Genomic DNA, 24,165 nt, shown 5'->3' on the forward strand with positions numbered 1-24,165 from the left:
TTAGACAAATACATTATTGCGCCTGCTAACACTTTCAATGTTGATATTGTTGTCTTTGGGACCATGGGACAAGGAAACACTGTACAGTTACCGTCACACACACACACACACACACACACACACACACACACACACACCTAAAGAACAGTGCTTACATCCCTAGGAGGCGTCTCAAAACATACAGCAGTAGCCCGTCTTCCACTATATTTATCGCCACAACGGACAGAGGTAAACGTGACAGGAATACATTGACGTAAGTTCCCACGATCAGTGAAATAATGGATGACCTCCTCCAGGTATGAATGGCCTGTACACCACAGCACAACGGGACAGGAACCCTCCTTATGGAACCCATTGGTACCGTTCTATTCATAAGAACGGAAGCACGCAGCGAGTCAGCGACACCTGCGTGCTTCCAGTCTTATTATCCAGTCAAATAGCTAAAACTCTTCAGTAAGTCACAGTGGTTCCTAATGACCTGGGAATCATCCCTTGCTGTTAAGATCGAGAGAATAATGTAGGATAATGTAGGGTTGTACTCCCTCAGTCATTCAACCTGAGATGGCTGGAGTGATTCTAACCGAACCACCATTATACTGAGAAGACAGAGCGGAAGAGACAGAGAGAGGCGAAGCTCCTTTTCATGGTCAACATTTACTTGGTTTGGCTTCAACTATACAGTGGAATATGCAGATAGAGAGACAGAGAGAGAAGGCAAGTTCCTTTTTCATAGTCGGAATTTCAACCACATGGCTTTGACTTGGATTCGACTCTATACAGCCGAGAGTCAGGCCAGACAGACAAGCTTGTTGATACGCTTGTCAAAATCAGAAACTTGTTGACAAATTAGCTGATTTGTCTAAACCCATTAGGTGGTGGGCCTTTAGAGTCTGCGAGGGACGGCCACCGGGGTGTCTGGTCCTCGCAAGCGCCAGGCCTTGGATCTCTAAGCCGAGCCTCTGGCACAGACAGCCCCCGGGTAGTGTCGCAAATGGTGCCCTATTCCCTACATAGTGCACTACTTTTGACCAGAGCCCTGGTCAAAAGTAGTGCACTATGTAGGGAATATGGTGTCCTTTGGGACACATGCTCAGCTCTCCGCTTCCATCCCAGGGGGGAGAGCCCAGACAGAGCAGTCTACAGGCTACAGGACAAATTGGATGAAAGGATGGAGAGAAGGAGGAAAAGGAGGAGGAGGGAGAAAAGGAAAGATGTCCTGTGGCCCTGTGATAAAGAGCAGATCCAGTTTGTCATGGTCTGGCTGTGAAGTGGAGGGGATAGAGGAATGGAGGAGGGGTAGAGGGGATAGAGGGATGAGGAGGGGTAGAGGGGATAGAGGGATGGAGGGATGAGGAGGGGTAGAGAGGATAGAGGGATGGAGGGATGAGGAGGGGTAGAGGGGATAGAGGGATGGAGTGATGGAGGGATGAGGAGGGGTAGAGGGGATAGAGGGATGGAGGGATGAGGAGGGGTAGAGGGGATTTAGGGATGGAGGGATGAGGAGGGGTAGAGGGGATAGAGGGATGGAGGGATGAGGAGGGGTAGAGAGGATAGAGGGATGGAGGGATGAGGAGGGGTAGAGGGGATAGAGGGATGGAGTGATGGAGGGATGAGGAGGGGTAGAGGGGATAGAGGGATGGAGGGATGAGGAGGGGTAGAGGGGATTTAGGGATGGAGGGATGAGGAGGGGTGGAAGGGATGGAGGAGAGGTAGAGGGGATAGAGGGGTGGAGGGATGAGGAGGGGTGGAAGAGATGGAGGGATGGAGGAGGGGTAGAGGGGATAGAGTGATGGAGGAGGGGTAGAAGGGATGGAGAGACAGAGGAGGGGTGAGGGGATAGAGGGATGAAGGAGGGGTAGAAGGGATGTAAGGATGGAGGAGGGGTTGAGGGGATGGAGGGATGGAGGAGGGGTAGAAGGAATGGAGGGATTAAGGAGGGGTTTAGGGGATAGAGGGATGGAGGAGGGTGGAGGGGATATGGAGATGGAGGGATGGAGGAGGGTGGAGGGGATATGGAGATGGAGGGATGGAGGAGGGTGGAGGGGATATGGAGATGGAGGGATGGAGGAGGGTGGAGGGGATAGGGATATGGAGGGATGGAGGAGGGTGGAGGGGATATGGAGATGGAGGGATGGAGGAGGGTGGAGGGGATAGGGATATGGAGGGATGGAGGAGGGTGGAGGGGATAGGGATATGGAGGGATGGAGGAGGGTGGAGGGGATATGGAGATGGAGGGATGGAGGAGGGTGGAGGGAATATGGAGATGGAGGGATGGAGGAGGGTGGAGGGGATATGGAGATGGAGGGATGGAGGAGGGTGGAGGGGATATGGAGATAGAGGGATGGAGGAGGGTGGAGGGGATAGGGATATGGAGGGATGGAGGAGGGTGGAGGGGATATGGAGATGGAGGGATGGAGGAGGGTGGAGGGGATATGGAGATGGAGGGATGGAGGAGGGTGGAGAGGATAGGGATATGGAGGGATGGAGGAGGGTGGAGGGGATAGGGGGATGGAGGGAGAGGACAGACAGGTGGTGGAGGGGATAGCAGCAGAGGGTGTTGTGGGATTACAAGGCCCCTGCAGGACTCACACTCCTGGGTATATGACTTCCAGGCCTCAGCTTGTCTCTCTCTCTCTCTCTCTCTGCTCTCTCTCTCTCTCTCTCTCTCTCTCTCTCTGCTCTCTCTCTCTCTCTCTCTGCTCTCTCTCTCTCTCTCCCCCTCTCTCTCCACCTTTCTCTCTCTCTCTCTGCTCTCTCTCTCTCCCTCTCTATCTCTCTGCTCTCTCCCCCTCTCTCTCCATCTCTCTCTCTCTCTCTCTCTCTCTCTGCTCTCGCTCTCTATCTCCCTCTATCTCTCTCCATCTCCCTCCCTCTCTCTCCATCTCCCTCCCTCTCTCTCCATCTCCCTCCCTCTCTCTCCTTCTCCCTCTCTCTCTCCTCAGTCTCCACTCACCATGTCTGTCTGAGAAGAGGAGCTGGGGCGAAGGGGAGCGGAGCAGAGAGGATAGCCCACCAGTAACTCCTCGGGGTGTGAAAAAAAAGATTAGCGAAAGCTTCCATTTCAAGAAGCTGCTGCGGATATTACTGAGGAGAACGTTGCATTAGGATGTATTATGGACATGAGCTTTGAAGATATTTCTACTATTTGAACATATATTGATAACTGCTATAACTGCTATTGCAAAGCTTGTGAAAACACACTATGCTAGTATATTTAACATCAATATCAATGGTTTGCACATAAGAGCCTATCTTCACCTGTGTCAAAAGAAGAGCAACACAATGCCTGATTAAATTCACTGTCACAGACAACACAGCTTAAACCTCCATAAAAATGGAGCTAACCAAACATGCTCTTCAGAAATCAAATGTTCCTTCAGCAATATATTTCACAAAGTATTTTAGTATTGATCTTACTCTGCCTGGGAATGCATCTGAGTAAAATATTATTTGCTGAATGTTAATATTGTTGCTGCAATATCACAGGGTCGGTGCAGAAATGACAATGTCCTTCCAAAGCATTTTTTACGTCTCAGACTTAAGGCATCCACATGCTTCCCAGCCGAAACAGTTCGGAAGAGTTTGTGCATACATTATGACGACATTCTGTGACGTTTTTGTTCATTTTGGACTTCGGTGAGGGCACACACCGTTTTCTCTCGAGGTCAGCCGAAGTTCAAGAATCGAAGTCTACGCCCCTTTGTCTGTGATTGGTCAACTGTCGGGATTCTTCAATAAAGTCGTTTTCATGCACATGTTTTCATTGACAAATACTGCACCAAACATATTAGTTAGATGTAAAATTGCGTCACTAAGATCGCGACAAAAATGTATGACAGATTTCTTGAGTTACCATCGATTAATTCAGACTATTTTGAGAAAGTGTATACTTGCTACAATGTCTCAAAATGGCCAAACAGAACTATTGACACTTTTTTATTGTCTTTCAAGCGAAGGTCTTTTAGGAGAGTATGAGAGCACAGTAGTTTGGTTCACCTAGCCAACTTCAGCTAGCTGCCAGCCGAACTGAAGCATGCTAATGCCTTCTCTCTCTCTCTCTCTCTCTCTCTCTCTCTCTCTCTCTCTCTCTCTCTCTCTCTCTCTCTCTCTCTCTCTCTCTCTCTCTCTCTCTCTCTCTCTCTCTCTCTCTCTCTCTCCCTCTCTCTCTCTCTCTCTCTCTCTCTCTCTCTCTCTCTCTCTCTCTCTCTCTGCCAAACTTATGCTGATGCTGCTGTGGCAGGGCAAGGCAGGGGTTGCAAGCTTAATGGAAGTCAGACAGCCATCATTCAGCCTCACAACAGTACAGCTCGAATAGATCTGGGTTTGAGTGGCAGCAGTGACATAAGAGGTCTGCTTGGCCACACTGTCATTTAATGCCACTTGGAACGGCAAGTAAAGGGCTCCATCCGTGTTACCAGGCATGTAGCGGCTGGTAGCCTAACGGTGAAGGGCGTCGGGCAAGTAAAGACCGCTGGTTCGAATCCCCGAGCCAACTAGTTGAAAAATCGGTCGATGTGCCCTTGAGCAAGGCACTTAACCCTAGCTGCTCTGGATAAGAGCATCTGGTGAACTGTGATGTCACCAAGCAAATTTCTCTATGGGACAATAAAGTACCCATTCATTCTCCCCTGCATGATACTGGGCACTAACACTGTCATGCATTGCCTAAGGAATGTTACAGTATGATACATTTACAGTATGATAAAGGACTATGACAAATGCATGTGCTCTCATTGAAATGTCACGATACTGTGGTCACACACACACTTTCCCTTTCTACGTTCAGGCCATTTGGGGCTGCTGTCTATCGGATATGTTTGGACACCAGTGGAGGCTGCTGAGGGGAGAACGGCTTTTAATAATGGCAGGAACAGAGAGAATGGAATGGCATCAAACCATGTGTTTTATGTATTCAATACCAGTCCACTTATTCTGCTCCAGCCATTACCACGAGCCAGTCCTCCCCAATTAGGGTGCCACCAACCTCCTGTGGTGGACACTTTACCTAAATGGTATTGATCCTGTGGAACCATGCTGTGCATTGGCAGGACGACTCCACCGATTGCACACCATGGGTCTGCAAGAGATTTTCCACATCCTGTGCCAGCCGTTTGGCCAGATGCAAGGTAGGCTAAGAGCACAACATACACTGAGTGGACAAAACATTAAGAACACCTGCTCTTTACATGACTTAGACTGACCAGGTGAATCCCAGGTGGAAGCTATGATCCCTTATTGATGTCACTTGTTAAATCCACGTCATTCAGTGTAGATGAACGGGAGGAGACAGGTTCAGGGAGGACGTGTAAGCCTCGAAACACTTGACACATGGATTGTGCACAGTGTGTGTGCCATTCAGAAGGTGGATGGCCAAGAGAAAATATTTAACTGTAACGCTCAACAGTTTCCCGCGTGCATCAAGAACGGTCCACCACCCAAAGAACATCCGGCCAACTTGACACAGCTGTGGGAAGCATTGGAGTCAACATGGGCCAAGCATCCCTGTGGAACGCTTTCAAACACCTCGCAAGAGTCCATGACCTGACAAATTGAGGCTGTTCGGAGGGCAAAAGGAGGTGGAACACAATATTAGGAAGGTTTTCCTAATGTTTTATACACTCAATGTCTAGTATGCTGCTGTATCACGTCTGTAAACGCATGGTCAATGCACAGATAATATGAAGTTGCTATATTTCTGGAGCAATATATTTCAATTTGACACCAAACATTACAGTGTTTTTTCAAGCTTCTTGCCACCAGCTGATGCTTGCCTCATAGCCTGTATCTACACCTTGATCTGACCAATTAATAGCACCGGCCTTTCCTATTGTACGCCTCTCTTAATAGAGAGAGACAAGTCTTTTCATTTTCCCAAGCCTTGTCTTTCACCAAGACAAAACAAACCATAGTTGGTATTGAATTGACAAGCCTGACTTTCTATGTATCAACAGAACACATGGGGAGCAAGGAAGAAAAAGCTCTGACCGGCGTCTATCCATCTATCCAGACATTCATTGTGGCGGTAATAGTGCCTAACGGTGCTCTCTGTCCAGAGAATAATCCGCCCCGTGGCTCCCAGATGAAATTATAATTATCAAAGGGAGAGATGTGAGGGGTAATGTTTGGAATTAGCTGCTCAAGGAGGTCAGGTCACAGCTACAGCTAGCTCAGTGAAAGCCAGTGATTGGGCTAGCATCCCAAATGGCACCCTATTCCAGTTATCTCACAGGGCTCTGGTGAAAAGTAGTGCACTATATAGGGAATAGGGTACCATTCGGGATGCTGACATTGAATCTCAACCTCCGTCTGTATGTCTGTCAAAAATGATTCTCTCTGGCGAAGTCCCGGGGAGCTGGGAACTCTCACAACTTTGTCGTCTCTGGCCAGTCTGTCATATCAACCCGTCAATATGGTTATATGTGTGGAATATGTGCAAAATGGGGACATAACAGATTAATCCGCACAAAGGAAACAGGCGTTGTCCTGCTATCTATCTCATTCCGTTCGAGTCTATAATCATGCTACAGAATTAGAGTACATCAGAGGCAGGTGTGCTGGTTACCCATAATCCCCAGTGATTGACAGACAGCGACCCGTGGAAGCAAAACATAGCAGCTGTCAAAGTGCATTCACTGATGCTGGTAAATTTGGCCATATTAGTGGTGGCGGATTAAAAATGACAGCAGAGCGATTACTTACACTCCAAATGGAATTATAATTATGAGTGAAAAAGACACATTTCCTCCCAGTTCTTTTTTTTGTCTTCTCCTCCCCGGCCGTCATCGTTTACACATTCAGCAGGCTGTGCCCTAATGTGGTTGCTGCTGCTGCTGTGTGTGTGTGTGTGTGTGTGTGTGTGTGTGTGTGTGTGTGTGTGTGTGTGTGTGTGTGTGTGTGTGTGTGTGTGCGCGCGCGCGCGCGTGTTCTGTTTGCGCAGGCAGGCCAGGGGTTATACATAATAATGTGGTTTAAAGCTGACATATTAGAGGCTTGTGATGAGGGGGGGAAAGTAGAGGTCACTCTGGGTTGTCAAATCAGTAGCTAAGTAAACAATTCATACTAGTAACAATGAATGGAGAAAAACAAAACACCCTGTCATCGTGTTCTGCTTTGATAGTTGAAAGTTGGGATTGATGATTGATTCAATAACCTGGAAAACTCTCTTCCTAAGAGTTACATTATTATTGTGACATGTAGATGTTATTTCCTGGAAGCAGTTTGATGTTGCTGAACAATGCACACCTGACATGGGTTTTTGAAGAAACATATTTTGATGAGAGCTGACTTCACTCTCAGTGTGAAGCCAAGTGGTCAAAACAGAAGCATTTCCTTTGTGAAAATATATGGATTTGGCAACGTCAAAGAATGCAGCAACATTAGGTTCACGGCGTTCAAATGGGAAAATACAATTTTGATTCGCTTTTTGACTGAATTAATAATATTCATTCATTTGTACTTTTTAATGAATAACATTCATTCAAATAATGTGGCAATAAGATTGCAGTACAATCTCTCTCTCTCTCTCTCTCTCTATCCTCTCTCTCTCTCTCTCTCTCTCTCTCTCTCTCTCTCTCTCTCCCCCTCTCTCTCTCTCTCTCTCTCCCTCTCTCTCTCTCTCTCTCTCTCCTCTCTCTCTCCTATCTCTCTCTCTCTCCTCTCTCTCTCTCTCTCTCTCTCTCTCTCTCTCCCTCTCTCCTCTCTCTCTCTCTCTATCCTCTCTCTCTCTCTCTCTCTCCTCTCTCTCTCTCTCTCTCTCCTCTCTCTCCTCTCTCTCTCTCTCCCTCTCTCCTCTCTCTCTCTCTCTCTCTATCCTCTCTCTCTCCTCTCTCTCTATCCTCTCTCTCTATCTTTCTCTCTATCCTCTCTCCTGTCTCTCTCTATCCTCTCCCCTCTCTCCTGTCTCTCTCGCTCTCTCTCTCTCTCTCTCTCTATCCTCTATCCTCCCTCTCTCTCTCTCTCTCTCTCTCTCTCTCTCTCTCTCTCTATCCTCTCTCCTGTCTCTCTCTCTCTCTATCATCTCTCCTGTCTCTCTCTCTCTCTCTCTATCCCCGCTCTCTCTCTCTCTATCCTCTCTCCTGTCTCTCTCTCTCTCTCTCTATCCCCTCTCGCTCTCTCTCTATCCTCTCTCCTGTCTCTCTCTCTCTCTCTATCCTCTCTCCTCTCTCTCTATCCTCTCTCCTCTCTCTCTTTCTCTTTCTGCCTTATTAGAAAGTTACAGATGTAGGATCTTGTTTGTTGCTAAGAATTTCCCTGTACGGCAGGAAATGCAAACTTGTAGTGTATTCAAGGTTTAAAAAGGCTTCTAAAGTTTCTAATTTCCACTTTAAAATGTCAGACTTGATTTGCCCTAATGAAAAATGTGTCAACCCATACAAAAATTGTCCATTAATTATAATCCACATAATAATTCACATTTCCTCTTGCTGCAGGATTATATCCCTGCTGTAACAAACTGGCTCAAATTAAGATCCTACATATGTACCATTAGAACAGCTCGTTTGAAATAACTCAGAATGTCAATAAGATTTGAGCACCTTTCCTCCCGCTAACAATCAATTAAGTTCCGTAATACAGAGAGAGAAAGAGAGAGAGAGAGAGAGAGAGAGAGAGAGAGAGAGAGAGAGAGAGAGAGAGAGAGAGAGAGAGAGCAGTATGTTTCTCCCAACCGTGAAGAGTGCAATTGGTTACATCCACGGAGTTAGGGAACAACCCCTGTGATCCACCAGCGTATGTTCATTAAATTGTGCGGAGGTAATTAGAATCTATCGGACACCAGACCAGAGACATTTGCACCGCTTGCAGAGTTCATAACTGCACAAACATTCCCCAGGCCCCACAGCTCTGAACTGCATTACAGTAGCAACAGTTTCACAGGAAATGCTGCAGTATGAGGTACGACACCAGAATAGCGTGTCCCACAGCTTAAGTACTTTTTTTTCTGTACACCTACTGTGAATTTATCAGAAAATAACAGTATACTAAATGCCACCCCTGACAATTTGACATGTCTGTCTGTTTCCAAGTTATATGACTTTTCAAGTGTTGCCCACTCTAAAAACAGCTGTGTAAATCAAGTGTTGCCCACTCTAAAAACAGCTGTGTAAATCAAGTGTTGCCCACCCTAAAAACAAACGTGTAAATCAAGTGTTGCCCACTCTAAAAACAGCCGTGTAAATCAAGTGTTGCCCACTCTAAAAACAGCCGTGTAAATCAAGTGTTGCCCACTCTAAAAACAGCCGTGTAAATCAAGTGTTGCCCACTCTAAAAACAGCCGTGTAAATCAAGTGTTGCCCACTCTAAAAACAGCCGTGTAAATCAAGTGTTGCCCACTCTAAAAACAGCCGTGTAAATCAAGTGTTGCCCACTCTAAAAACAGATGTGAAAATCAAGTGTTGCCCACTCTAAAAACAGCCGTGTAAATCAAGTGTTGCCCACTCTAAAAACAGCCGTGTAAATCAAGTGTTGCCCACTCTAAAAACAGCCGTGTAAATCAAGTGTTGCCCACCCTGCTGCTACTTGCCTGAGTCAATGCCACTTCCTACATATTGCTTGTCATTCTGCGGCTGCATGGCATCTATGACACATCCATTACCCCTCAGCCTGAGGCAGGGCTGTTGCTCTCCTCCAACTCTGACTCACGTCATATCTTTAAGTCTTGTGGGATCATCAGTCTCAGAAATGCACTCCATGTTGACAACATTCTGGAGTCATCCGAGTCGCAGCGCTCCACGTGACTGATGACATTCTCCCGGGAGACCCCCGAGAGCATGAAGTATGTAGTATCTCTGACAAACCTCCATCACCCACCCACTGGTCTGACTGACTCTACCCTGCTACGGACACTCTGGTCCTGGCCCTCGAACACGCTAGCCCTGTTCCTTTTCCATAGCATCGGGGGTATGGTGCTAGCCGGTTAATCATATAGACAGAAGGACCTTTTGGACCTTCCACAAGGACACAGAGAGGATTGTGATGATTTTGGATGGTACCATGCATATCGGTGCTATGGGTTTTGCATGGGGTAATGGCCCCGAAGTCAAATAAAGTAATCATCCCTGTCTAGCTGTTATTAATCCCTCAGTAAAAACAATCCCAAACAGATCGTAATACTTAGTGTCATTTTTAATCTAGTGTACATAGATGATGGTGGATAATGAATAGTTAATGACATGCAGGACAACATGGAAAGGGTTTACAAAATACATCTCCATTTGCATCTGTTTGTTTGGTTTATTGTGCTTGTCCTTGTGACACGGGAAAGAGAGGTTATCAACCATTCTGGCCAGGTGATGCGCTCCATCAACACACCCTGTGACTGAACACAGCTTCTCCAAGTTTTCAGTACATGTGGTATGAGGCTGTAGTTACAGATGCCATGTACTGTATGACAAAACAGTAGTGTAGTATGACAAGACAGTACTGTAGTATGACAAAACAGTACTATAGTATGACAAAACAGTAGTGTAGTATGACAAAACAGTACTGTAGTATGACAAGACAGTACTGTAGTATGACAAAACAGTACTATAGTATGACAAGACAGTACTGTAGTATGACAAAACAGTACTGTAGTATGACAAAACAGTAGTGTAATATGACAAAACAGTAGTGTAGTATGACAAAACAGTACTGTAGTATGACAAAACAGTACCGTAGTATGACAAAACAGTAGTGTAGTATGACAAAACAGTAGTGTAGTATGACAAAACAGTAGTGTAGTATGACAAAACAGTAGTGTAGTATGACAAGACAGTACTGTAGTAGGACAAAACAGTAGTGTAGTATGACAAAACAGTAGTGTAGTATGACAAAACAGTAGTGTAGTATGACAAAACAGTAGTGTAGTATGACAAAACAGTAGTGTAGTATGACAAAACAGTACTGTAGTATGACAAAACAGTAGTGTAGTATGACAAAACAGTAGTGTAGTATGACAAAACAGTACTGTAGTATGACAAGACAGTACTGTAGTATGACAAAACAGTAGTGTAGTATGACAAGACAGTACTGTAGTATGACAAGACAGTACTCAAGTATGACAAGACAGTACTGTAGTATGACAAAACAGTACTGTAGTATGACAAAACAGTAGTGTAGTATGACAAAACAGTACTGTAGTATGACAAAACAGTAGTGTAGTATGACAAGACAGTACTGTAGTATGACAAGACAGTACTCAAGTATGACAAGACAGTACTGAGCCACTTAGTTAGCACTTTTGTCTTATGGCAAGGTGCTCCATCATGCTGGAAAAGGCATTGTTCGTCACCAAACTGTTCCTGGATGGTTGGGAGAAGTTTCTCTCTGAGGATGTGTTGGTATCATTCTTTATTCATGGCTGTGTTCTTATGCAAAATTGTGAGTGAGCCCACTCCCTTGGCTGAGAAGCAACCCCACACATGAATCGTCTCAGGATGCTTTACTGTTGGCATGACACAGAACTGATGGTAGCGCTCACCTTGTCTTCTCCGGACAAGCTTTTTTCTGGATGCCCCAAACAATCGGAAAGGGGAGAAAATTATTTTACAACCATTCTTTGCTACCCTTCTTGACACCAGGCCATCCTCCAAAAGTCTTTGCCTCACTGTGCGTGTAGATGGACTCACACCTGCCTGCTGCCATTCCTGAGCAAGCTCTGTACTGGTGGTGCCCCGATCCCGCAGCTGAATCAACTTTAGGAGACGGTCCTGGTGCTTGCTGGACTTTCGGCACATGTTTCCTTGCAGATAACCATCGTTGACAGAGGAGGAACAATGATTCCAAGCACCACCCTCCTTTTGAAGCTTCCAGTCTGTTATACAAACTCAATCAGCATAACAGAGTGATCTCCAGCCTTGTCCTCGTCAACACTCACACCTGTGTTAACGAGAGAATCACTGACATGATGTCAGCTGGTCCTTTTGTGGCAGGGCTGAAATGCAGTGGAAATGTTTTTGGGGGATTCAGTTCATTTGCATGTCAAAAGGGATTTTGCAATTAATTGCAATTCATCTGATCACTCTTCATAACATTCTGGAGTATATGCATATTGCCATCATACAACCTGAGGCAGCAGACTTTGTGAAAATTAATATTTGTGTCATTCTCAAAACTTTTGGCCACGACCGACTGACTATACATAGAGAGAGAGAGAGAGAGAGAGAGCGAGAGAGAGAGAGAGAGAGAGTCTGTGGAGTGACAGGTCGTCCAGGTAGGGGACAGCTGTGTGACAGTGATGGAGGAGGAGGGATACAGAGCAGCTCAAGCACACACACACTCTGCCTCACTTCCCAGATGTCACACAGCCACATGCTCAAACACACACACACACACACACACACAAACACAAACACACTCACAGCTGACACAGTCACTCCTCCCTTCAGCTTCACCATTTCATGCATACACACAATGTCTGTCACCACACACACACACGCTGGGGAAACCGCTGCTCAGTGCGGATCTGGGTCATGAAGCATTAAATCCCCTTGTTTATCAAGTACCGCCCTTCCACCACACACACACACACACACACACACACACACACACACACACACACACACACACACACACACACACACACATACACATACACATACACAAACACATGCACGCACACACACCACAGCCACAGCCTATCACCTCAATGCACACCATCTGTCCTCCAAAGCTGGGCTACCAAATCCATTAGGGCTTCATGTCGCGTTCACGACATTTCGGGAACTTGGAAATTTCCTAATTGCTTACTCGTTGTAGAAAGAAAGATGATACCATGTTTCCCATTTAAAGAAGTATCAGAATCAACCAATAGGAAGCTCCACGCAAATGACGTACTTTAATTTGAACTCGGAAGTCCCGGGTTTCCAACATGACGTGAATGCTGCATCACAGACAGGTCTCTCTCCCTCTGCAGGAACGGACCACATGAACCAGCCATCTGACAGACACCCTGGACTCTCTGGTAGCCATGCTACGGCTAAAACTACTCTGAACTATCTGTTAGCCGCAGTGGTGCCTGGAGAAGTGGGTATACTCTAATTTGGAAAAAATTATCCAAACGGACCGCAACGGTGAAGGAAAGGTGCCCTGTGTGAAACATTCTATGACAAACAGTGACATACACTAAATGACCTAAATGGATAAATCCCATATTGGTCTCTAACAGTCAGGCCGACCCAAGCTGTACTTTGCAAGTAGGCTAATAGTAGGTCTACTATTGAAAAAGATAAATGAGTCTGTCAAGGTCACACTTTTTAATAGAAAAACAACACAATTGGATGTTCTAAGTACACAACAGTGCTTAAACCACATCGGGGGACCACTTTTGAGGTCTCGGGAAATATACAAGAAATGTCCAAGTTAAATATCCAAGTTGTTTCTTCGCAGTTACCCTTTAATTCAAATGGCCAGACATCTAACACTGTTGTTTGGTTAGTGGTGTTTCTGTAGCGTGGCATAAGAGTGAGTTTGCAAAACAAATGGCCACTGGGTTGGTGCAAATAATCGTGATATCATTCTGCCAGGTCTTACCTTGATTCAAAGTAGCCTTTAGACAAATTGGTGTTCAAGCAGCCAAAGGCATTATCCCAGTCATATTAGCAACCCATGATAGTTGTTGCATCTTTAGATATTCCCATCTCTGTCCATGAAACCGCTCGCATGTGCAGTGTACATTTTCGAATGGCATTTTGGAACATTCACGCATAAGCCTACTGCCGTGTGCACATTGCTGCGCTTGAAATTTGAAGAAATAATAGTTTGTCAACATTTGAAGCTAAACATTCTGATCTGCTCCATCAGCCTTTATCATTTGATATGGCGTACACCTCCACTACACTACTTTGATACGCTTCGGGGTGATTAAGAAGTGAATATACGCAATGCCCACAAAAAAATATGTGTATACGTCATATACCTGTGTATACCCTCCACTACACCACTGGCTAGCCATACTACAGCTAAAACGATCCTAACCCCTCTGTTAGCCATGCTACCGCTAAACCTACCCTAACCCCTCTGTTAGCCATGCTACCGCTAAAACGATCCTAACCCCTCTGTTAGCCATACTACCGCTAAAACTACCCTGACCCCTCTGTTAGCCATGCTACAGCTAAAACGATCCTAACCCCTCTGTTAGCTATGCTACCGCTAAACCTACCCTAACCCCTCTGTTAGCCATGCTACCGCTAAAACAATCCTAACCCCTCTGTTAGCCATACTACCGCTAAAACTACCCTGACCCCTCTGTTAGCCATGCTACAGCTAAAACGATCCTAACCCCTCTGTTAGCCATGCTACAGCTAAAACTACCCTGACCCCTCTGTTAGCCATGCTACAGCTAAAACTATCCTAACCCCTCTGTTAGCCATACTACCGCTAAAACTACCCTGACCCCTCTGTTAGCCATGCTACCGCTAAAACGATCCTAACCCCTCTGTTAGCCATGCTACAGCTAAAACAATCCTAACCCCTCTGTTAGCCATGCTACCGCTAAAACTACCCTGACCCCTCTGTTAGCCATGCTACTGCTAAAACTACCCTGACCCCTCTGTTAGCCATACTACCGCTAAAACTACCCTGACCCCTCTGTTAGCCATGCTACCGCTAAAACTACCCTGACCCCTCTGTTAGCCATGTTACAATATACAATGGCAAAATAGTCCAATTTCCCAGTTAGAGGTACAATCTTCAATATTTCTAGCGGTAGAATAGTCAGTTCAATACACCCACTGACTGTTGAAGAAAATGAATGAAAGAGCATCATAAGGAGAATCCACAGCTCTGTTAGCCATGCTATTGCTTTCCATTTAAAGATCAATAACTACATAGTGGAAACCATCACACTCTCCCAGGCTTGTACATAGGAAGTCTCTTAGTTGGTATAAGTTCAACTATTTAATCCAGAAATACAAAAACACAGTAAATCCACACTGTGGACAAGAGCATTGCAAAAAAAGCTAACTTAAATGTACAATTTGTGTAATGGTTTTTTTCTGCATCACATGGAGAAACAGCACAGCCTCATTATCTTGCAGCTCAAGCTCAACGGCATGGGGGAGTTCAGTGTCTCTGTCACCCTTCAAAGCAAACAGGTTTGCAAGCCAGCCAGCAGAGTAAGATGGTTAATGATTTAGCGGCACATAAACACGTCGGAGGAACTCCTATGGATTGTCACCCCCGCCACAGCTCAAAGAGAGATAAGGGACTCCAAATGTCCTTCCTTTGGAATTGAAAATGGAGTATATGGGGTACTGCAGTTAAACATCTATTTGTTTGAGTCAGGATGAGGCGAGTGAGTTTCAGAAAACATAAAACAACAGTGATCACTATCTTGTCTATACAGACAAGACTATAAGACGACCCAGTATTGTCTCCAACCAAATTATACATTTGCTGTACATAAAATGCTGTTTGACAATGGTGTACTGCCAGTTAGTTGTGACTGGTCCATCCATCCAAACCCTTAACACAGAAATAGATCTGCTTTTCCTCAACCAGGCATTGGCCCAAGTACTGTAGATGCGCTGTCCTAAGCAGCACGCTGCCAAATCATGTGTTATAGCACCATTATAGCATCTTCTGAGTGGTTCTCCAAGACCCACACTGAGCATGATTTACCCCAAATAGTGTAACCAATAAAAAACATCAAGACACCCCTGTATTAACTAACTGTCTGCAAAACATAAAGAAATACGGCCAAACTGTTTATCTAAAATGGGAATCGTTAAGGATAATACAGTCAAAGGACCCCAAAGTGGCACTGATCGAAGAGTGCACGTGTCATTGGTTGTTGCCGTATTTCTTATTGGCTTGGCTGGCAACACATGGGGTGCTACTCCACACATCCTCTCCACCGATGTTTAGTCAACAGAAGTAGGTGCCTGGGATCGAGGCAGAGAACACATTACACAGGGAATCGATACTAAGCAAATACATAACCATGTCAAGAAGTGGATTATCCTTTTTGTCTACAAGAGGCACAGCTCTTACAGTAACTCAATCCCAACAACAACACTGTCTGATGGCTGACTGCATCCCAAATGGCACCATATTCCCTACGAAGGGCATTACTTTTGACAATAGCCCTATTGAACCTGGTAAAAAAGTAGTGCACTAGGGACTAGGGTGCCATTTGGAACGGAACGAGCGCTGTGTGTAAATGAGGTGAAGAGGAGGCTTCCAAAAACCCTCTCTAGAAAATCAATGTGCCACAGTGCTCTAATTGGGAGATAAAAAAAAAAGCCTGTCATACAGTAATTGCATAGATGGTTATTTGTTTATTTTGTTGTTTGTCCTTGGTTTCCCCTGACGACATGTTTAAAAAATAATAATTGCCCTTCAATAATCGTAATTTGTCAGAAAAAACACCCTGTCTGCTCTTGCTGTCAGTTAGATGTTGCCATGGTGACATTCCAATTTTCTTTGCACACCTCATTCTCTCCTCCATACAACCTTTGCACTGTTTTGACTGTTGCTTTTGACAGCCTTTGCCTTGTATATGACAACTGATGAATTCTAGGCTCACTTGTTGCTCTGACCAACTCGCTGTCTGTGAATGAGAACATGTTATTACGTTGAGTAATAATAATAATTTATTCAACCTTTATAGCACTTTTCATTACAGACAGAATCGCAAAGCGCTTGATAAGCAAAATAAACAAGTAGCGATTTAAAAATAAATATAGGCTACAACAGCTAGATCAAATCTGTTTGGCTGAGCATAGATGCCTTTCCTGCAGTCACATGACCAAATTGCCCTCTAGTGGCCTCATGGGTGGAATGTTATTCATTTTTTTCTCATTTTATAGTTAATAAACATTCTCTTTTTTTAAATGTTGAAAATCTGGTGTTTCTTTATCAAACGGTTTTGTTATATTTCAGTCTTCCGTGATGTATATAAAGTGTAATGTTGGAATGCAAATTCAAAATGTAATACATTTAACTCTATATCTGACATGGTACAGGTGTCTTCTTTTTTTTAAAGCCCATAACCATATGTGTGAGGTGTATACTTCAGTTTCAAAGTATATTTGTTTAAGACTACCAAGAATGTGACCCTGATTTAGCCCACTGCAGTGAAAAGATAAATACAATTTTAGAAATAGGCGTTGTTTGTAAAAGAGCAGATTTACATGAGTTCCTAACCAAGTTACTATCTATCAGAGAGGAAAAGCAATCTGGTGAGAATGTACTGTATGTATGTATGCGTATTCATTTGGATTCAGTCTGGTTAATTAGGGAAAGTACAAACAGTCTCTGAACATCAAAGACTCCACATTTTGGTGGTTGGCCTCTCTCTCTCTCTCTCTCTCTCTCTCTCTCTCTCTCTCTCTCTCTCTCTCTCTCTCTCTCTCTCTCTCTCTCTCTCTCTCTCTCTCTCTCTCTCTCTCTCTCTCTCTCTCTCTCTCTCTCTCTCTCTCTCTCTCTCTCTCTCTCTCTCTCTCGCTCTCGCTCTCTCTCTCGCTCTCTCTCTCTCTCTCTCTCTCTCTCTCTCTCTCTCTCTCTCTCTCTCTCTCTCGCTCTCGCTCTCTCTCTCGCTCTCTCTCTCGCTCTCTGTATCTTCCCTCCAGTTGTTGAACGACTCTACATTTCAATAAGCTTTTCATCTGGGGAGGAGACCTCGACCCAATGAACCCAACCCAAAACTCTCAGCTTCATTGATTTCTTAATCTGAGGAATCACTGTGGCAAAGACTGTAGTGGATTGGTACTCAAAGTTTTGTGTTATATCTTTGTCATACAGTATTGCTAAATATACATACTGTATATACTATATGCAGTGGTGTGAGGACATAATATCATAGGTTGGTTTCACAGGTTAAGTTTGACCAATAAGTGAGTTCCTATGTTATTCCCCTTAGAGGAACAGAACTGTAGCGCTTAACTCACCAATTCAGCACTGGGCACAGTGTGGTGGCCTGTTTCAGCTTCCAGCTGGATGGAGCGAAAGTGATCCGACGCTCCTCTCCAGAGAGGTGTCTGGCGGGTGGACACACACACACACCCACACACACTCACATGCACGCGCACGCACGCACACAAACACAGCGTGAGTGGCCACCTGGGTCAGTGAGCACGCTCACATTGGCTTGTTGTGCCTCCCCCTTGTCTATTCTCAAGTCTTAGTGGTGTGTCTATGGCCAATAATAGCCAGCCCCAGCAGAATGTACTGGCTAATGTTCCAGACAGAATAAAGCCATGACCTCTGAGACATTCCTATCCTTATAGGAAGAGCCTGAAGAAATAAAATATCATATCCTTTCTGAAGACATTATAAGACAAAATGGCCCTGAAATTTCAGAGCAGTATGAGGGCAAAGATAATTATGTAGCCTATGTTTGTTTAACTGTAGGGGACAGAGTGGACCATTAGATGTTATCTTACATATCATTCAAAGGTTTATTTTTTTGGGGGGGGGGGCATATTAATATATTTTTAAGATCTTTCTTTCAGATTGTATGTGCCCAGTTTTATGATCACATTTTACTCATTGAACACAGTGGTAAAGCACGGAGCAGACTAGTAGAGATAACATTTCAAAGGAAAGACTGGAACGCTATAAACACACAGTTGATTCATGTTGATTTATGGCAGTAAACACCTGTATTTAGCTGTCTGAAGAACACAGTTGATTCATGTTGATTTATGGCAGTAAACACCTGTATTTAGCTGTCCGAAGAACACAGTTGATTCATGTTGATTTATGGCAGTAAACACCTGTATTTAGCTGTCCGAAGAACACAGTTGATTCATGTTGATTTATGGCAGTAAACACCTGTATTTAGCTGTCCGAAGAACACAGTTGATTCATGTTGATTTATGGCAGTAAACACCTGTATTTAGCTGTCCGAAGAACACAGTTGGTTCCTTACTGGGGTTCAAATGTTGTCGCTTTGTGTTTCCAAGAGAGATAACTGGCAAATGTTATATTCAGTAGCAATCTTTTTTCCAAAGGAAATGAAAACGGCAGTCATACCTTAAAACGTCTGCAGTATGTCATTGAATTAGTACCCAAATGCTGTGATCAAAATCTGTCGCCTGTAGTAAACTACATGGCATTTGGAAGAGGTTTATGCGTGCCAAGAGAATATCTCAAGTGTTCTTAATTAGCCATTTAACGCGGTCCTTTTAACAACCAGGCCTGAATCCAACGTTCTTAAACTTAGTCTTAAATCATCTTTTTCGTGATCTTCTTCGTTAAAAAAAAATTAAAAAGTAGGTGTACCTAATCTAAAGTGTTCTCCCTCCATTCTCGACAAGCAGCTTCTTTGAACAACACTTAAAAGCCGGCGGGATCAATATTTTCCAGCAGGCATCCAGGAAAAGTGCTAATCGGATTCAAGCTCATGAAATTAAAATGACTCAGCAGGCTGTAATTAGTGTCACGCTATTAACTTTCTGATACATGTCAACTGGTAACTGAATACTTAAACACAGGCTTTACTTTAATCACGAACATTATACACAAACTGTATAGCACCATAGACTTCCTTTTAATCCGAGTACCATACACTTCCTGCCTCGATATGTGTTATGAGAACGCATTAGACACATCAGCTATAATCCCCTGACATGGGAATACCACTGCTCATCAACAAATCAAAACACATCTTCAACCAAGCACGATCTAGATAAATCCATTATCCGCAAAACAGTGAATTTGTGTGTCTGTTGCATCTCCCTGGTATTTGAGTGTCATAACATTTCAGATATCAAGAAGAATCCATTCTCTCCTCATTTCCAGAGTTATACAGCCAGGCCGTACTGTGTGTGGCTTTGCTGTCATTAAAGGGCTCATCGAGGTGGTATTGTACTGTCGTAATTCAAAATGTCTTCATCCCTCACTTGTGTTGAACATCACTGCAGCGTTGACACCAATCTTAGAAAAAAAAGGTGCTATCTAGAACCTTAAAGGGTTATTCGGCTGCCCACACAGGTACATGTACGGTTGACATCATGATCAAATAATCCCTGTGGCTTTCTGGCTACGGCAGGAAACATCCCTTATTTCCTGTTTCTCTCTCGCTCACGCTACCTACCTCTCATTTCCATACCACTTTTGCCTGAGTGTAGGAATAAACATGAACAGATAAGAGCATTTTTGTAATATCCTCTAAAATAAGCTTAAAACGTCTACACGGGATGAAGTGCTGTGTCTCTGATGTTACCAGGGGCACAAGTGAGGGGGACATAATTTTAATTTTTCTTATCTAGTCGGATAAACACTCCATACAGCCTACCCGACCGCTCGGAGGCGTCCGCATGGTCCTAATGCACACCGTTGCCTTGTTTTATATCACATTCCAATTATAAAACTGGTGGGGAACAAAATTACATTTCTGAATGTGTGGGGGGGGGGGGGGGACATGTCCCCCCCGTCCCCAGTGAAAGTTACGCCCCTGCATGTTACAGAAGAAGGAGACTATTTGAAGGAATTTTGTGTAAAATGACCTTATCTAGTCTTGCTCAATTCCTTTCCTCAGTATTATACATTGCCAGTCTGTTACTGTTAAAGTGAGTCTTCATCACCACCTCAGGGAACTGAAGCATATTAACATCTTGAGCTTTGCAAATAAACAAACTCTGAACATGAATATGCAAAACATTTGACTAAATCGTGACGCTTAGAGGCTCCCAAAACCTTTAAGAAACGGAATACTGTGTAAGAGAAGGTCAAACACTTTTACAATAAGACTACAGCACCGCTGAGCAGAAACGAACAGCATCGGTACTGGTATCGACTGGGAGTTGACATCATCATCATAATAATAATAATGATGACGTTGATGATGATGATGACTACGACGATGACGACGACCATCATCATCCTCATCATAATAATAATAATAATAATAATAATAATAATGATGATGATGATGATGATGACTACGACGACGACGACCATCATCATCATCATCATAATATAAAATAACAAAAATATGACAACTTTTCTTCGCCATTCATGTATATATACAAGTGCATGGCCATAGTTCAGTAAACTGCAACAGGAAATCATATCTGGGTTGCAACTCATGTGGCTTAATATAGCTGTAATATCACAGATATTTTGAATCTGTACACGCGTATTTAATTCAGAGGCACTCCAATAAAGAAAGTCAAAAAGCCTGGCTCTACAGTAAAGTCCCATACCGTGGAGCCATAACATTGAGCGATACAACTTTATTGTTGCTTGGTTGGGTGGGTTTTGATTAAATCTGTCTCTTGCTGTCTTCTAAACTCAACAGACTCACTGTAATCTCAGAATAATAGTGATCGTCAACTGATGTCAGATGACATGCTTGCTATGTTAAATCCTTCTTGTGTTTTTTAAACTATTGTTGTTACTATCTGACAATTATGTTCATATATAAAACTGTAAGAGATAAACTATATATATATTTTTTACAGCTATAGCAAACAGTATCCACAAGAAACAGGCAGGCACACCCACCCACCCACCACACTCTCCTAGGCTTCGACTGTTTCACATTACAACTGGTATAATAGCAATTGAACCTGAAAAGTGTGGGTCGCGAAATGTGCGACCTCCAAACACGGAGGGCGTCACGGGGAGAAATGGACTGTGATAACCTGGTGTTGTTCAGCCGCACAGTCCACCATAGTGGTTAACCCAGAGGTGGAAACATTGCCACCATCCTTACCCGTTTACTAGCCCCCAGCAGAACCAAACCAACTCCCCCATTGTGTAGTGACTGTCAAAACTTAACAGCTATTACGGCCAACCCGCCACTCTACTTAGCCATTTGCAAATCAGTCATTTTTTGGCAGTCTGAGCCTCATTGATTAATGTTTACCGTGGCATTTTCCATCCTGCCTCATTATCCACCAGACTGGATAGCGGAGGCCGAGGCTTTCTTCAACCACGGAGGAAGATGAGCGAGCGATGCCCGGTCATCTCAACCCGATTGTAATTGCCCAAATTCAATGCAGCGTGCAATTACATTCACTATACTCTGTGTACCAGACCACTTACTGAAAGCAAACTCTGCAGGATAAACAATGCATTAGGGAGAGGGAAGGAAGACAGAGGGGGTGAGAGAGGAGGGCATCATTTGCCTGTTTGCAGTCATCCTCTGGCGTAACAAAAAAAGGATGCTTTTAGTAACATGGAGATTTACTGAGCCACTGACCAAATCCATTTAAAATACCACCCAGCTTTCTTTGTTTTTATCATCCTCGATCTTTCTACTCATCTGAGATTCAGTATTTGCTGTTATCAGTCCATCACACACACATACAGCGTGTGATGCGTAGTGTGTGATGTGTGTGTGTCGTTTGTTTTGTGCGTTGCTTGTGCACGTGTGTTGATCCACACGCTGATGATGTCCATGTCCCCTCTCCTCTCCATCTGGGCCTGCATGGCACTACCCAAATCTCTCCAGTGCATCTAGTGTACTGTAGCTTTGCTTGACACAACTGTGTCAGCTCTGTGTGGAGCTCAAGCAGCTCAAAAGCCAATAAAACACAAAGGTGAATGAATGTGAATGTGATGAAATATCTCTGCATGGCGGTCTTGGAGAGAGCCTACAGTACATGCCTACTTCCAGAAAAACATAGCTGGCTTGTGTGTTTAGATACTGTCCATTCTCATATTTACAGTATGAGGACATGAAAATAATGGGCACTATTTTTGGCCAAGTACTTTTTTCCCCCCCGAAAGGAACATTTACAAACCACAGAGAAGAGAGAGAATATATCAATACCAATATCGATATATTTCAGGGTTTTGTTTACAATCTTCCACCGAACCACCATGACAACAATGACCTTTAAAAGTGAACCTGTCTGCGATCAGCCTTGTTTTGCTAAATATTGCTCCAAAAAGCAGGACGTGAAAAGCTCAATTACATCCCTCCTCTAAAGGTCTTCCGAACAAAAATAAGCTATTCAGTATTCACGATAAAAAGCCAACGTAAATCCATAACGGTCTGACAATTACTCAACAGAAATCACCATTCATTTGTTTCATTTCTGATGTGCAAAGTCGTTTTTTCACCACGCCTTTGTTGTTATAGTCGTATGCTTTACTCATTCTTATTTAAAAAGGTAACTGCTCCAAAGAAAATAGTGATCATGAATTGTCATTCAAGGATCTGAATCAAACATGATCATAATAAACAAACAGTCAAACATGACAGTCAATGCCATTTTCATTGACACTTATTTTAACCAGATAAGTTGACTGAGAGTGTACTCTCTTTTACAATGATTTACCACTACTACAGTTTAAGTCCAAATCAACCAGTGTGAAGTAAAGAAAGGACTAGCCTCGTGGAACACTAAGCCAAACAGAAAATAACTGTGTTCTTTAAACACACCATAAGAGAGGGAAAACTCTTAACTCACTGAAATATTACGTTTTCATGTCTTTCAGAATGTTCTGACCTACGCTGCTAAAAAAAAAAAAAAAAAAACATTGCAACGTAAAGAATATTTCACTCAATGCAGGTTTTTGACTTTATTCCAGGATATTCCTTTTGAAGCCGGCACGCGAAGACTTGTTACGGCAAACTTTTGAGCTGAGACACGTCAACTCCTCTTTCTATCTGTCACACACCGCCATCTTCCCTGAGACACGTCCGAGCTCAATCTGATATTAAGGCTTTGTGTGGAATAATGGCGACTGTTCCATTTGTCAAAGTAGGCGTGAGACTGGCGCGCATCGTCAAAAGGAGCAGAGTGAGAGAGGGCCATTTGTCATGCTAATGAATGCTTTGCCCTCGTTTTCCTGCCACGGCCCATTCCTTGCGTGTACAGGCCTAAAGGAAATGTGTGTTTTGTTTGTTAGTTGTTCTACTTTTTAAATGAGCTGGGGCTATTTGAAAGAGAGCTGACCAGGCATCAACACAGGGGCAGTGGGCTGCCTCTCTGTTCTCTTCTCTTCTCTGTCATGTCAAAGCGGCCTCTCCTCTCTCCTTTCCGTGACTCGGAATACGTGTGTTTATTGTACAGTATATGTCATGAACAGCCTCTCAGCGTTCCAGTCCCTCCAGTCTGCACACATATTCTCTTCCCAAACAAGGGTGATACGGCCGACATGCATCCACCCCTCGCTAGCTGGGGGAAATCAACAGGGGGTTCAGATCTGACCTCCTCCTGGCATTAGCTGTCCTTGGCCCAGTGTGAGTGGAGTTTAGGCCCCCTGGGGGCCCCTAGGGCCAACACC

General features: G+C 44.1%; 1 protein-coding gene across 2 annotated transcripts in view; it reads right to left on the reverse strand.

Moving 5' to 3' along the window:
• LOC110527506 (neuroligin-4, X-linked) overlaps positions 1 to 24,165 on the reverse strand; it is a 74,255-nt gene that overhangs the window by 12,581 nt on the left and 37,509 nt on the right. The gene's annotated exons all lie outside the window — the stretch shown is intronic.

This window comes from Oncorhynchus mykiss, chromosome 7 (assembly GCF_013265735.2).
Source record: "Oncorhynchus mykiss isolate Arlee chromosome 7, USDA_OmykA_1.1, whole genome shotgun sequence".
NCBI classification, from domain to species: domain Eukaryota; kingdom Metazoa; phylum Chordata; class Actinopteri; order Salmoniformes; family Salmonidae; genus Oncorhynchus; species Oncorhynchus mykiss.